General features: G+C 38.5%; 1 protein-coding gene across 5 annotated transcripts in view; it reads left to right on the top strand.

Moving 5' to 3' along the window:
• Clock (clock circadian regulator) overlaps positions 1-16,683 on the top strand; it is an 85,917-nt gene that overhangs the window by 10,967 nt on the left and 58,267 nt on the right. For 3 of the 5 annotated variants that reach the window (XM_026785162.1, XM_026785163.1, XM_013350778.2), the window contains exons 3-4: positions 12,238-12,344; positions 15,247-15,331. The gene's annotated coding sequence lies outside the window, so the exon portion shown is untranslated. Of the gene's footprint in view, positions 1-12,237; positions 12,345-13,370; positions 13,520-15,246; positions 15,332-16,683 lie in introns of all 5 variants that reach the window. The other 2 variants (XM_013350779.2, XM_026785161.1) reach the window with 2 other exon arrangements.

Here is a 16,683-nt window from a genome sequence, read left to right as displayed (position 1 = left end):
AAAAAAAAAAAAAAAAAATAGAGATTGTTTTCCCACAAATGTTCTAAAAATAAGTATTATATTTGTGGGAAAATATAAAAATAGGCCAGCATATTAGATAATAAAACTTGAGTGTATTCTGAAAGTAGTAGTAACATTCAGTTGTCCATGTTAATGGAGTAGTTATGAGTCATGTGTACTTAAATTTAAAGTAAAATTTAGCACTCAGTTTTTCTCTCTCATTAGCCACATTCATATTTTAACTGAACTTGGTTGCCTTTAAAAGATATGGAGAAAAAAATTTATGTATACCTTCTCCTTTTAAAAATCTGTGTGTCTGTTGGTGGACACAGTCATATATCTAGTGAACATAGAAACATAGGTTTCTCTTCAACATATTGCTGCAGTTCTTTTTGTTTTGTTTTGTTTTTGAGGCAGGATTTCTCTGTGTAGCCCTGGCTGTCCTGGAACTCACCCTGTAGACCAGGCAGGCCTCAAACTCAGAGAGATCTGTCTGCCTCTGCCTCTCAAATGCTGGGATTAAAGGCATGCGCCACCATCACCCGGCCTGACTGCAATCCTTTTATAGACAGCTGTGGAATTGGTGGATTGTTGTTAATGTAGTTGAGGAGTGTCCATACTGTTTTCTGTACCAGGCCACACTCCTTTACATTCCTACCAGGAGTATGTAAGAGTTCATTTTTCCTCTGTGTCCCTGTCAGCACTTGTTATCTTTAGTCCTTTTTGGTATTAGTCATTCTTAATAGAATGAGGAAATACTTCATTGTGGTTTTGTTTTACATTTCCTAATGAGCAGTGATGCTAAGCATTTTTTTCTATACCAGTTGGGCTTTTGTATGGTTTTGTTAGTTTTTTCTTCTCCACCTCTCCTCGTGTGTGTGTGTGTGTGTGTGTGTGTGTGTGTGTGTGTGTGTGTTGAAGGTGCACGTGCTCATGTGTGCCCACGCTGAAACCAAAGGCTGGCACTGGGTATCTTCCTTGGCTCTTAACTCTCTGCCTTGCTTCTTTTTTCTGTTCTTATTGCCTTTTTTTGTTATATACTTAATTTTAATCATGTTTTCCCCTCCCCCAGTTCCTTCCAAATCCTCCTGAACTCTACCCACCCAACTTTATTTTTCCTCTTTCAAAAATAAAAACAAAATGAGAAATACAACAACCCCACACAAAATAAACAAGCAAAAGACCAATAAAAAAAAAGGTCAAAACAAAGCAAAAATGAAACAAAAGGTCCACAATCAAGTTCCTTTTGTGTTGGCCAACTACTCCTGGTGGGGCCCTGCCCTGAAGTGTGATCCATAGACTCATTGTAGAAAACTGGTTTTCCCACCATAGGTGGATATCGATTGCAGATAGCTTCTTGGTTAGGGGAGGATCCTGTATTGCCATTGCCCTCAGTGCTGGGCTCCATCTGTCTTGGCCCTGCTGCAGGTCCTGTGCGTGCTGCCACATTTCTAAGTTCATGGATCAGCTCTGCTGTGTCTGGAACACACTTCCCTTGGAGTCATCATCATCACTGGCTCTTACTGTCTTACTGCCTTTTCTTTCCCTTAGATCACTGAGCCTTGAGGGGAGGTGCTTGATGAAGACCTTCCATTTAGGACTGCTCTCTCCAAAGTCTCTCACTCCACTCATAATTCAGCATGGGTTTCTGTGTTAATTTCCAACTATAACAAGAAACTTGTCTAATGTGTTGTTACTATCTTGCTATTTGAGGCACTTAGAACTCACTAATTTGGTTAGTCTGGCAGCAAACCCCAGGTATCCTCTTGTTTCTGTCTCCCCAGCTTTGAAATTAGAATTATGTGCTACCATGCAATCCCTTCAGCTCAGTTTTTTTGTTTGTTTTTTTGTTTTATTTATTTATTTTTGGGTTTTTGAGATTGCATTTCTTTGTGTAGCTTTGGAGCCTGCCCTGAAACTTGCTCTGTGGATCAGGCTGGACTCAAACTTACAGAGATCTTCCTATCTCTCTGTTTTCTTAGTGCTGGAATTAAAAGGTATGGTCATCACTGCCCTGCCAATTTTGTCAGTGTTTGAGGCAAAGATTTACTGAGTTTCCCAAGCTGGTCTGGAATTCCTGATCTCCTATTTGGAATTTGAGGATGTCCTGCCTTGAAAAGTAGTCATTGTACAGAAGATCTCTGTGGTTATCTTAAATGAGCACTGAATGGAGGAACAGAAGTTAAATCCTTGTCTGCTGACCTTAGGGTGCATCACACTCTTCGCTTTTTCAGCAAACACCTGATGCTTTGTGGTTGCTTGTGTCTCTCAGGATTAGTACATGGTCTAAAAGTCTAGTAATAATTATTTGACATTTAGCCCAAATTATATCTACACTATGATTACCAGCATCGAAACAGTCACTTTAATGATTATGGTATAATATTTGATGAGCCCAGTGAAGTATAATTGGAACAGCCCTGCACTGAGGGCTTCCTTCGCCTGACTCTTACCACCCACCTGCTTGTGTGCTACAGGAGGGAGGCCGTTGTTTTTCTTTAGATCCTCTCTGCTCCTTACCATTTGTTAAAAGCTTTGAGATTCCTTTCTAAAGATATTACTAAAATCCTTTTTGTAGTTATAAAAATAATTTGAAGTATTGTGCCAATCATAAGGGGCTTGGTTTTATTTACTGATCAGCTCAGTTCCTAAAATAGTACCTAGTCATAGGATATATTCAGTAATTGTTTTTTGTATTTAAGTAATTATTTATATTATTTATTCACTGATATTAATGAATTTAATTCCTTGTGGTTTTCTTATATCTTTGTCTGGTTTTGATAAGTAGTTTTGATTTTCTAGGATGAATTTTTAAATGTCCTTTCCTTTTCAGAGCTTTGAAGGAGGACTGGTAGATAATTCTTAGAAGTGATCTGACGCTGGGTCTTCTTTGTGTTGTAACCCACTTTTATTTCTTGATTTAGTAATTTCAAATTGTATCTGTTCATCTCCTACTAAAAAAATCTAAGAGTTCAAGCTGGGTGGTGGTGGTGCACGCTTTTAATCCCAGCACTTGGGAGGCAGAGGCAAGCGAATCTCTTGAGAGTCTGAGGTCAGCCTGATCTACAGGAGCTAGTTCCAGGACAGCCAGGGCTACACAGAGAAACCCTGTCTCAAAACAAACAACAACAAAGAAAGCTAAGGCTTCATCTCATACTGTCATTCTCTGCTCTTATCATCACCGTCTGCCATGGAACAATCTACTACTTGAATGATGCCTATGCAATAATAATGGAACAATTGCATTTCTTAGACAGTGTGTTTTAAGTTCTCTGTTTCATAGGAGGAAGATAGTGGACTTCTCTGCATTTTTCCATCTTGCCCCCTTTCCTTTTCCATCTCAGTTTTCTACCTTTTGTTTTTGACCACATTGATACTCTAAAAGCTGAATGCAGTATCCCTCACTTAACTTCCATTTCCATCCTCCAGCTCCTCCCCATCCTCTCCCATGTCCCTCTCCCAATATCATCTCCTTTTTTCATTAGAATTTCTAGTGCCTATAAAGGCTTTGTAAGAGAAAAAACTGTGTGTGAGTGTGTGTATACACATATACATACACACATATACATTTATTTAAAATTTATATTGGTTGCTTTTGATAACTTTGTGACTTCAGAAAATAGACAAGTTAGTCAGTGACCAGTTTAAGAAGTCAGAGGTCTCCATGACAGTTTTACAGAAGACATTGTCTAGTTGGTTTCAGAAAGCTTGTGCTAGGAAGCGGGCCCCAGTCTGTTTATTGTTGTAACAGAATTGGAAAGGAGAGTAAATGTGTGTCTTTCTGTGTCTGTTAGGGCCCTAATGAGGAAAGAGTATGACCTAAGAATTTGGAGCCCTGCAGTTCCTGATGAAGTCTTTGTCCAACCCTAGAGAAGCATTTCCTTTGCTTTAACAGAGTATAACATCCTCCCCCCACACCACAGGCCATCGCCTAAAGACTGCCATGTCCCAGGCAAAGACGAGATCTGCTTAATGACGTCCCTTCTCAAGATCAGTTCCCATTTGCTTCTTGTTGCCTTCTGCCCGACAACTATCATCAGCAACTTTGCACAACCTGAGAGATTTGCAGTTTCTCTTCTGGCAAGACCTATCGTACATGCAAAATGGTTAAATATAAGGAGAAACCAGAGAAACAGGTGTGGGAATGTTTTGAAAAATGTTGACCTGAACAAAAACTTGGGAAGAAGGAAAGTTACTGATATGAGGTTACTATTGATAATCAGTGATTTGCAAATATTTTTCACAGTATGTAAACTTTTTCTGCATAGTCTTAATAGAGTCTTTTGAACAAAACTTTACATATTGATGAAGTCTAATTTATCAGTTTTTTTGTTTGTTTGTGGATCATGTATTTGAAGTTAAGCTGAAAAATTGCACCAAGTTCTAGGTCCCTATGATTTTTCCCTTTTATTTAGTTCAGTTGTCTGCATTTGAATGCATGATATACCTGGGGGCTGGTGAGATGGTTTAGTGGCTAAGAGCTCTTCCAGAGGACTAGAGTTCAATTCCTAGTACTTCTTTGAGTGACTTGTAACCATCTCCAGCTTAGCGTGCTTTTCCTGGTGCATGGACATGACTTACCACCCCCCCACATAAATAAATATACCTTTAAATGTATATAAAGTTTGAAGATCAGGTCAGGGGTCTCTTGATGAGGTTTCCTTGATTTGCCTATGGTTTTATGGTTTCTATACTGTGATGGCCCTTCAAGTTTTTAATCCATTTGAAGTGCCCTACACTAGATATTGATGAGGTCTGGCATGTTCATTGCCATATTTCCAACTTCTGAAAAATAGGAGTGTCCCTACAGTTGTTCAGTATTTTAAAAATAGTAATAGTGGAGTCAGTGTTATACTTGGAATCTGGTTAGCAGCTGCCTTGTTTGTAGAGTTATTTTTTTGTGTCGGTGTAAAACTCAGAAGCTGATTCTGTCAGTTGTTAGGAGAGAGGCCTTTGGAAACTTCTGCAGTCCTTCTAGATCAGTCTTTGAACTTGATGGATTTCACTCAGTAACCTCCAGCCTTTTCTTTGAGCTCAGAGGTGTGGCTCTGTGGGTTTTGTTGTTGTTGTTTTGTTTTTGTCATGTGGTGGATTTCATTATCCTGGTAAACATAGACCAAGGAAGTATAAATGTATTTGGAGCATAGTCTGCTTCTTTTCTTTGTAGTTTTTATTTAAAAATAGTGAGGTTTTCATTTTTTATAAGGAATATGTATTAGTTAGCTTCCAATTGCCATAACAAAAGAACTGAAAACAAATTTTGATTGAGGAAAGTTTTATTTTGGTTCCGTTTCAGAGGTTTTAGTTCATCATCTGCTTGTTCTGTTGCTGCGGGTCTGTGGGGAGGCAGAGCTTCATGGGAGCAGCAACGTGTGGAGAGGTTGCTTACCTCATATAGATATGAAAACTGGGAAGAAAGCCTGCTTTTCCAAGGCACACTCCTAGTAACCCGTTTCTTCTAAGCAGCTGCCATCTCCTTATAGCCCATTTAGCTGTGGATTAATTCATTGGTAAGGTTAGCATCCTTATGGCGCAGTACCTGTGAGCAGCACCACTCCCTGGGACTAAGCCTCTAACACATGAGCCCCAGGAACCATTTTATATCCATGTGATAACAGAATGAAAAATAACTGAAATCCAAATGTGCTCTTTTTTAAAATCAATCTCTGAGATTTTCCCAATTCCCTCTGAAAAATAAGAGCTGTAATTTTCCATTTCCTGTGATGGAGGTTATCTGCAAAAGTCTGAATAGTAGAATAAGAATTATTTGTTAGGTTTTAGACGGAGTAATGATTACCATGTTTTAGAGTTGCCTTAATATTTTACATGTAAATGCAGTATCATTTGTACACTTTCTGTTTCTCTGTTATGTGATAAGTTCCCTGCTACAGCTCCGGTTCACATCAGAGGTCTACCACATTCGGCGTGCTAGCTGCTTACTTCTCTGTGACTCATAAGCTAAGACTGTTTACTTTTAAAAAAATCTCTTAAGTATAATGTGTGACATATAGAAAGGTGAAATTCAAATTTCAGTGTTGATTTTACTCAGATGTAGCCTCTCTTGTTTTCTGTGGACTGTGTAACTACTTTTAAACTATGGTGACTGTACAGTGGTGGCAACAGGGACTTTAGGACCCTTCTTCAAGACCGTCCTTTGCAGAATACATTAGCTGACTCCTTACTTCTCTGACAAAACACTTAATAAAAGCAACTCAAGGAAGGAAGGGAGACTTTATTGTGCTTCATAGTTTGAGGGGTACATTGGGGAAGGCAAGGCAGTGGGGCTCTGAGGAAGCTGTCACGTTGTGTCTGCAGTCAAGAATCAGAGAGACCAGCATGAATGCTGATGCCCAGCTCACTTTCCTGTTGTCTCTTTTATCGAGTCTAGGACTCACCCCGTGGGAGAGCACCATCCACCTTTAGTGTGAGTCTTTGCTTTAGGTGAACCTCTGTGGAAACTCCCAGCTGTGTCTCCTCGTCTCATCTAAGTCCAGTCAAGTTAACAGTGAGGATTAATCACACCCTTGCTCTGTGTAGTAGGAGTATTTGTAGGTCAATTGCTAGGGTTTATAAAGTATAGGAGTAGGGGAAGGTTGACAACTGGAGGTAAGAGTCGGTACCAGCTCTTAGTGACTGACTTAGGCTCTTTTCTATCCTGGGAAGAGTAACCCATATTAGGTAGACTAACATGTGTTTCTTTTTTAAAGTAGGGAATAAATTAAGAGAATATATTCATTAATGAGTGGATATATGTATATAATTAATATAGAAATTTTAAGTTTTTACCATGTTTTAAAGTTGTCTCTATTTTACATGTAAATGCCTGTATGTGTCATTTACACATTTTCTATTTTTCCATAATGTGTGGTGATAGCTTGTTCATTTTATTTATTAAGTAAAAGAATTGATATCATTTGGAAACCACTTAATGACAGTTATTAAAACTAGTACATTAAAGATGAAAGTGCACTGCCCCGTGGATGACTTAAGAGAATGATTTTGAGGAACTAACTGAAGTTAGATACAGGCAGTCCTATACTACTAGAAGAAAGACCAGGATTTTAGTATTTACCTCTGTTGTTCCTCCGGAACACTTGATAGCATCTGGGCATATCCATCTTTCTGAATCCAGTTCCTTTTTTTTTTTCAATCTCCAATCGTAACTTTTATTAAATGATATTAACTCATCACAGAATTGTAAAGCCAATCATTTTACTACACACCCTTGGGGCATTTAGAAAAAAAAATTCTGGCTGTAGGTGTTTGGAGGTTTGCTACAATTATTCATTGTGCGAGTTTTGCTCTCCATTGATTGATCTCCCACAGCTAGCAATAACTTGGCACGTGGTTGACTATTTAAGTATTAGTTGAGTGGAAGAAAAAAGACTGGTTGAGGTTCCATGTCTCTCAGATAGGCACGATCACAGTAATGCCAGCTTCTTCAAAGGTTTGCTTTTGGGGATTTGACGAGTTTTTGTTAACTAGAGTAGCATTTTGATGGAAATAGAAATTTTCTTCAGATCTGTTATTTATAGAATGCTATCAATTCATTGACTAGATTTATTGGTATACTTAATTACATAATATTTTATGAATGCTTTAAATGGCAAGGTGAACTGCTATTTTAAGAATTAATAGCCTCTAAGAAACAGAGGAACTAATTCATTGTAAAGCCTTAGTGTGCATGCATGTGTGCGTGCACACACACACAAACACACTCATTTGGAGAATTCATGTAAGTTTTCTGAACTTCCCCTAACTCTGCAACAAATCTCATTTTATAATGGAACTTGTCTACACAGTTTCTTCAACAGTTCACCTTACAGAGTCTTAGTTCACAACATGTAAAGATAGTGTACAGGAGTATTAATGAAGGAGAATTGTTCCAGATTTTGAAAATGATTGGTGAGTGAAAGTAAAAAAAGAAAGCAAACATTTATACAGGATTATACAGTTGTAAGATATCTTTAGAGGAATCGCAGCTATCAGTAATGCTACAAAATGACAGGCCTCGTGCATTAATCATCAGTGACTCTGAAGATAATATGGAAAGACTGGTTGTGAAACGTGGGAAATGCATTGGCTAAAGCAGAATCCATAAACCTTTTTAACTGGTGAGAGTCAGGCACTCTGGCTGGGAGACAAAAGTCAACCCTGACAAGTAAATAGTAGGAGTTGGGCTGGGAAGGAAGTTGGCACTGAACAGCTGTGTACGGATGAGTGGAGGGGATATGCTACAAATCGGTCGTGAGGACTGTGGGAAAGGCGCTCTCCTCATTTTCTTTCCCCTCCTATCCTGAAACAGGGTTATGGTTTCATTGCCATGGTAGCATATACATTCATCATAAAGGTGAAGGAAAGTGTCTCTGGCCTGAAGAAGTGGAAAAGCTCCTTGGAAGCTGGACCATGATTTGGAAATCCTAAGAAAAGACAACTTTGTGTGTGTGTGTCCAAATCCACAAGGGCCCCAACTACATTCAAGCTACTTGAGTTCAGAATAGAATCCAAAAATCAGAGCCCAGAGAAATGCCCTATAAGATAAACCACAGCTCGGGTTCTGCATACAGATAGTATGTCATCCCTTGCAGTTAAGCCAAAAGCTTTGAGGATTGAACTTTCATGGGGACCGCTACCCCCATGTAATGCTACTTAGAACCCGTGGTCTAAACTTAAAGTCATGTTCCCAAGAGAGCCTTACTAGAGCCTACAGTCCCGTGGCCAATATTTGGAGTATCTAGAATGCACTGCAAATTCTTGCCATAAAAAAGGAAATTTTTAGTCTTTTTAATGGCAGGTAATGGCTTCCTCTGAACCTGTGGAGTGACAAGGCTCAAACTGCACAAAGATCTCTGCAGCCGCTAAGGAGCAATTACGTGAGGAGCACGCAGATGTGTCCACACACACTACTGCAGGAGCAGAGAGCAGCGAGCACAACATGAACCTACATTTCTTAAGGAAACCATGAGAGGAGCCAGAAAATAGAATTATAAGAAAGTCCTTAAACAAGCCTTGAGTTAAAACTAAGCACTTGATGTGAATGGAAAAATAGGGTGTAGGATTTGCTTCTGATATTTGAAATTTTTTCCTGAAAATCAGAACATGAATCAACTCAAATTTCATAATTGAAAAATTAATATGTGAAGTATAAATTCACTGTGTGGGCTCAGCTCAATGGAGAGTGACTGGAAAGCGAGAACTTGAGGTGCATAGTAGAGATCTGCAGGCTGTATCTTCTCCGTGTGGGTTCATGTTGTGCTCGCTGCTCTCTGCTCCTGCAGTAGTGTGTGTGGACACATCTGCGTGCTCCTCACGTAATTGCTCCTTAGCGGCTGCAGAGATCTTTGTGCAGTTTGAGCCTTGTCACTCCACAGGTTCAGAGGAAGCCATTACTTGCCATTAAAAAGACTAAAGACAAATATGTAGAGTAATTATTGGAGTGAAGAGAAAATATTATGGCTCTTATTTTCTAAATAATCTGTGGTTCAGAATGTTTACTTAAACTAGTCAGATGGCTGTGAATTTGCTTGGCCTACTTGGTTGTACAAAAGTGATTTGGCACTTAACACAAGTTTTAATAAATCAGGGTAACTGTCATTTTAGTGAAGTGATTATGCTGAAAAATATTCAGAGGACTTTTCAAGCCTTGAAAAAGGGTTTATTTACTGTGGGTGATGTTTTAAGTATAGCCTCGTTGATGGGATGGATATAAACATAATGGATATGTTGGAGTTAACTGCTGTGGGAGGAGGATAGATGGTGTGTTGTTTTCACTGGCGACATGGAGTTGTATATGTGTGTGTTTCTTATCAGAGTTCCATAAGAGCATGCTCATGCACGTGTGTAATGTACTTTGAACAAGTGTGTGTGCCTGTGTGTGCCTGTGTGTCTAAGCCTTGTGCTTTAGTAGTAGTGCTGCACAGATCAGATTTCCTAGCAGACCTCCTGAAGATTTGTGCACTGATGAAAGACTGGCCTTCTTTTAGGTTGGTACAGTTTTTTCTCTTTCATCTTTGGTGACCCATTTAAGAAGTCCACAAACATTTGGCTTTTTAAGTTAATGGACTCTTACAAAATTTGTGGATTAGTTAAATTTGGGTATCTGTTTCACACTTAAATCACATCATATCTTTTTAATGTGCATTTAGAAATTAATGTCATTTTTTAAAAAATATGACATAACAATGAAGTAGTTTTTTTAGAAGAGAAAAATAGGTTCTCATATTTATTTGGACACTATACAAACAGGAGACTTAGGTAAAATTTGTAGAGATATATTTGTTGAATTGTTGAAATGGCCATATGTTTTATTAAGAGAACTTACTACAGGAAGTATCTGTGGTACCGCCACAAGGCTTGATTCATAAACCTGGTTTGGGGTGCGGTTTTAAAGAATATTGCTTGAGTTTTGTATCATACCAGCTAAACTTTAGCTCTACTTTTGATTAATGTTTGTATCAGGAAACAAAATTTGTGGTATCAACAAAATTCTAAAGTAGGTCATGAATCAACATGTTATTAGATTATAAACAAGTTATAGTTTTAATTTATAAATTATAGAAAATTTATAATTTTAGTTTTTATCTTTAAGGTTTTGAGTTGTCTTTTGATAATGATAATTAGCAATAATTAAATCAAGTTAAAAGAATTTCCCTCCTTTGAGTGATGTAAATACATAGGAAAGTAATTTTTTGCTCATGTGTTTGTTTTTTGGAATAAATAACATGTATTTTATCTTCCTTCTTACATGTAGGTCGAGCTATAGTATTAGACATCAAATTCATAAAAAGATAAAAAGAATACTTCAGCTTTCTAATTAGAAAAAGAATGTGTTTTCATGAAGGATATTTTAGAATATACAAAAGAAAATGTGAAAACCATTGTCCACAAAGCATCTCAGAAGCCATCATATACTGTAGATTTGATTCTGTTCTGGTCCCACTCTAAGTACAATTGGACATACAATTTTTTTATAGCTTTACTGTTGTATGAAGACCGCTTGTTTGTTCTTGGCTGATCAGAACCAAAATAATCGCACAGAACTATATTAATTAAATCACTGCTTGGCCTATTAGCTTATGCATATTTCTAGCTCACTCTTACTTCTTAAATTAACCCATTTCTATTATTTTATATTTTACCCAGAGGTTCATGGCTAACTGTTGAAGTAAGAGCAGCGGGCTGCGTCCCCGGCACCTGGCCACCCGCACGGCTAGCTTTACCCGAAATAATTACACGGAAACTGTATTCTTTTAAACACTGCTTGGCCCATTTCTATCTAGCCTTTTCTCGGCTCAGCTAACTCTCGCACCTGGTCTAGCCCATTTCTAATAATCTGTTTAGCCCACGAGCTGGCTTACCAGGAATGATCTTAACCTGCGTCTGCCTGGAGTGGGAGAATCATGGCGACTCACTGACTCAGCTTCTTTCTCCCAGCCTTCTGTTCTGTTTACTCCTCCCACCTATGTTTTAACCTATGAGGGCCAAGCAGTTTCTTTATTCCTTAACCAATGAAATCAACAGATTGATATATGACACTCCCACATCAGCTAACGGCAAGGTTCCACCTTACAGCTTGCGTCTTTCTCCTTAGGTGGTTTCATGGCATCTCCCGACTCAGCCTTCTTCTTCCCAGCATTTAGTTTTCCTTACCTACCTCTGTTTTGTCCCACTATAGGCCCAAAGCAGCTTCTTTATTCATTAACCAATAAAAACAACACATAGAAAGACCTCCCACAGCACTTTAGTTTAAGTAATATTTTGGTGATTATAAAACTTATGGTGCTTCTGGTTGTCTATTTCCCAAAGTGAAATTATCGGGTCAAAGGATCTGTATATTCTCAGATTTTTTATGTGCCTGGGTCCCTCCTCCCCCTTTAAAAGTCAGGGTCTGGTGTAACCCAGGCTAGTCTTGAACTTAGTATGTAGCTGAGGGAGGATGCCTTTTATTACTTTTAACCCTCCTGCCTTCACCTCCTTGAGTGAGTGTTAGAATTGCAAACATGCACTATCATGCTTAGCTTATTTGGTGTGTTATCAAACTAGGGCTCCATGCTTCATAGGCAAGTGCTAGCAACTGAGCCATGGGTTTTCCTTTAAGAAGAACAAATTCCTGGCTGAGGCTGTAACTCAGTTACTAGAGTGCTTAGTGAGTAAGCAAGTAAGCATGGCAGCCAGAACTTGAGGCAGCTGGTCCCATTGAAAGCTCTTTCCTCAACTATCTGTTTCTTTTACATGCAGTCCAGGACCCCAGCCCAGGGGATGATGCTGCTCACATCATAGTTGGTCTTGGTACCTCAGTCACCCAAATCCCGGGAATCCCTCACAGGAACATCCGGACTTCCTGGGTGAGTCTATATCCTGTGAAGAAAACAATTTGAGCTATCCATCATGGACATAGGACTTTCTCTGTACTTCTGTTTCTCCTTTGGATTTTTGTTAAGAAGGTCGTGCTGTCTTTGTGGAATCACTTTGTAATATCACTGAAGTTCTTTGGAAGAGTTTGAGGAGAAAAGGTGTTAACTCAGTCATGGTTTGATAGAACCAGTGAAGCCAGTTTGGTTTTTCTTTGTGAGTAGTTTTTGGTTATCGGGTCAGTATATTTATCTGTTTAGATTCCTTTCATCTTTAAATCTTGATAGGCAGTATGTGTGTAGGAGTTTATCCAGTTTTTTGTCTGGTTTGTAGTGGTTGTGGTAATGTCTTACAGTACTGTGTCTGTGGCTTCAGTTCAATTGTCTCCTATTTCTGATTTGCTCTATCTGAATCTACTTCATAGAATTGGACATAAATTCATTTAATTTTTTTTAAGGCTTAGCTTTGTTGATTTTGGAGGTGGGTCTTATTTCTGGTTGATGTTTATTTCCTTCCTTCAGCAGACTACAGACTTGGTTATTTTCCTTTATGGTTCTTTGAGGTTTCTTAATTTTCCTTTTTCAGAGCTTGATGTTGGACCCAAGACTGTGAGTGCATCAGGCAAGTGCCCTTCAAAGAGCTGCACTCTGGGTGTGGTAGTTTTTATTGTGGGTATTTAAGTACTGCTCTAAAATGTAAAAAATCCTTTACATTTTGATGTGCTTTTGTTTCTCTCAAAATACTTGATCATTTCCTTCTTGATTTGGTCTTCAGCTCTTTGGTTATCTAGTAATGTATTGTTAAATTTGCACATTAGCAAAATTCTGTTTTTATTCTATTGTGGTTGGAAAGCATACTTCAGACTTAAATTTGTTAAAGCTTGATTTATGATCTAACGTGTGACTTGTTCTATAGACTTTTCAGTGTATTTGAGAAGAGTGTACATTCTGTGACTGTGAATTTGAAATATTCTTTGTGTGTTTGGTCTGTAATGTAAGTTTGCTTTTATTTTTCATCAGGATGAACTGTCCATCATCGAAACCTTTAGTTTTATTTCTCTTCACGCTGCTTTTTTTATTTGGATGCTTTCTTGGTGGGAGTGTACGTCGTAATTGCTGTAGCTTTTGAGTGAAGTGACACTTTCCTGTCATGTATAATATTTATCTTTGTAAGTATGCCCCCGTGTGCCTGTTTTTGTTTGTCACTTCCCTATGTGGAATATTTCTCTCTGTCCTTTCAGTTCTAGCCCATATATACTTTTAAATCTAAAGTGAGGCTTAAGATATTACATGGTTGGATCTTAGCTATTTTGAATTCATTCAGCTATTCTCTGTCTCACTCTAGGACAGTTACTCGTACACTTGAGTTACTCGTACTTAGGTTAGTGTAATCCCTTGTTTTCCAGTTTGCTAGTGCTCTTCTTGCCAGTTTCATCTGCATTTATTTTGTTCTCTTTATGTTATTGTGCTTGCACTGTTTTCACATTTCTTTCTGTGTATCCATAGAAATATCTGTTATTGTCATGGATAGTAAATAAAATGTGACAGTCTCTTTAAGCTGAAAACTTGAATTAAGCACAGAAATTCAAGTCATTTACTCTTCCTCCTGTTTTACGTTACTGATATCACATCTTACATTTATTTATTTATATTATATGCCCATTAGGATTTTTGTGTAGTTTTTAAAAATATCTATAGTTCAATTTCTGTAGAGAATTAAAAGTGATTTATCTTAATTATAGATTTCTTTCTGTCTTCTGTCTTCTCTTTTTTTATTTTATTAAAAAGAGATTTATTTTGTATAATATATTTTGAATCTGATTTTCCTCCTCTTAGATCCCCCAAACCTTCCTATTGGAATCCACACTCTTTCTGCTTGCAGGCCTCTAAATAATAATAATAATAATAACAACAACAACAACAATAGCAAAAACAAACAGAACAGGACAAACAGAAATTAATAGCCCAAGGGAAAAAAGTACAGCATACACATGAAGATGCAGAGACACATTTTTGTTCACACAAGAATTCCCTAAAAACACAAAACCAGAAGCCAGAACACACACACACACACACACACAAAGCCTTGTCAAAACCTTATGGGACAGAGACCCTTCAAAATGCTATTGAGTTCATTCTGTATTGGCCATCTCCTGCTAGGCATGGGACTTGGCTTTATGTCCCCAGACTCCGTTGGAGAGAACTGTCATTTTCGAATGGTTATCAAGTGAACCATAGCTTCTGGGTTTGGGGTGGGGGCTTCTGTACACTTCTCTCCGCTCTGGCACCCCATCTGTTGAAGACTTGTGCAGACCCTGTGCCTGTTGCCTTAGCCTCCGTGAGGTTATATGTCCATCGGCCACTGTGTTTAAAAGGCCTTGTTTCCTTGTTTCCTTGGTGTTCTTCATCCACTCTGCCTCGGACACTCTTTCCACCTCTTCCTCAGGGTTCCCTGAGCCCTGAGGGGAGGGGTTTCATGGAGACATTTCGTTTAGGACTGAGAATTCCAAAATCTTTCGTTTTCTCTTCACATTGTCTGCCAATGGGTCTCTGTATTTCTTTTCATCTGCTGCAGCAGGAAACTTCTCTGATGATGGCTAAGCAAGGCACTGATCTCTGAGTATATGAGTGTATATGAGTAGAACATTGATAAAAGTCATTTTGTGGATATATTCCTTTAGAAAAAGAATAGTATTTGGTTTTCCCCTAGGCTCCTGGCCTTATTTGTAGTTTTAAAACTATTTTTTTATGGAATCAGTTTATAGAATTTCAATTTTATTGTTCATTTTTATAACAAAGTTCTAAATCTTCTATGTTTAAGAATTAGTTAAAATGTTTTTGTGTTAAAACTGTATATAAGTTGAATAGAGTTAACTTTTCTTTCTTGTTTAAATAGGGTTCTGATAGTCAGTCATACAGAGGAAGGCCTTGAGCACGTGGATTTTGGAGAATCCGTTCTAAAAGTGTAAAAAGTGCAAAAGGTAAAGGCATCTTATAGTGTTCTATTGTATTGATTTTTCCCTGAAAAAATGTGTAAAAGGACTTAGAAATTACTTGGCATGCTCATTTGAGGAAAGCATTATTTAAAAAATTTTTCTTTTGTGTTAAGTCCAACTCATTTGGCAGACAGTAGTTATTGTTTATGTATTACTTTAATTAATGATTATGTGATGGTTAATAAGACTGCAGCTATCTCTGTCTCATGAAGATTCCATTTTAAAGGAAGACAAGCAGTAAACAAACCATTAGTGGTACCAAAAGAATTAAAATGGACAGTAGACTGGGGTGGCTTTAGTAGCGTTAGCCAGAGACAGCTGTGTTGAAAATGTGTTGTGAGTGAAATGGCAGGTGCTGAGCCATGTGTGGCTCTGAAAGAAAAAAAGAAATTACATTGGCAGGAGGAAAAGAATGACCGGGTGTTTAAAGAACAGAGTGTAAATGTGGCTGGTGTGTTGTGCCCTAGGTACTGCAGAGCAGACATGAAGATCAGCCTGCAAAAAAGGAAATGAGGAGTAAAGCAGATGGCGAGAAAGCAGTCAGGTGTTCCGAGAACTCTGTTCTATTCTGGACACCCCGGAAACCTATAGAAGAGTGTGGTGCTGGGGAGATAGCTCACTGGGCAGAGTGCTGGCTGTGCAAGCATGAGGGCTAGCCAGAGCTCACAACCCTAGCTCTCACATAAAAACAGACAAACAAACAAAAAACTGTTGTGGCATTGTATACCTGTAAGCCCAGCACTTGTAGGTGGAGACAGGTGATTCTCCAGAACTCCCTGGCCAGATTAGCTAAATTGGTGAGCTTCAGGTTCAGTCAGTCTCTGTTTCAAAATGTTAGCTAGAGAACAATAGAAGAAAACATGGTGTCAGACTCTGGTTTACACATGTACATGCCTTGTACTTACATGTGCATATACATAACATACACTACATAGTATACACCCACACAAACTATAGCTATGTCAAAAAGACATTGTGATACCAGATGTGGTAGCACATGCCTGTTTTGGAGGCAGGGAAAGGATCCAAAATTTGAGGCCAGCCTGGGTCCTGTGATAATTTGCCATGGGGCAGCAGGACGGGGGTGGTGGTGGTGGCGGTGGCGGCGGCGGCGGCGGCGGCGTCGTCGTCGTCGTCGTCTATATTTAAGGCTTCGAAGTTGGAAATAATAGAGTAAGAAAATGTATTTAGGAATTATTGGCATAAAGATGTGCTTGAGTGTTTTGCATTCAGTTACCTATGAAATGTATTCAGCCATGATACGCACTGATAGTTATCATAGGAAGTGTATTCAGCTCTAGTTCACACTGATAGTTATCATAGGAAGTGTATTCAGC

This window comes from Microtus ochrogaster, linkage group LG1 (genome assembly GCF_000317375.1).
Source record: "Microtus ochrogaster isolate Prairie Vole_2 linkage group LG1, MicOch1.0, whole genome shotgun sequence".
Classification (NCBI taxonomy): domain Eukaryota; kingdom Metazoa; phylum Chordata; class Mammalia; order Rodentia; family Cricetidae; genus Microtus; species Microtus ochrogaster.
The sequence above is the reverse complement of the archived record's forward strand: the minus strand, read 5'-3'. Positions and strand labels throughout refer to the sequence as shown.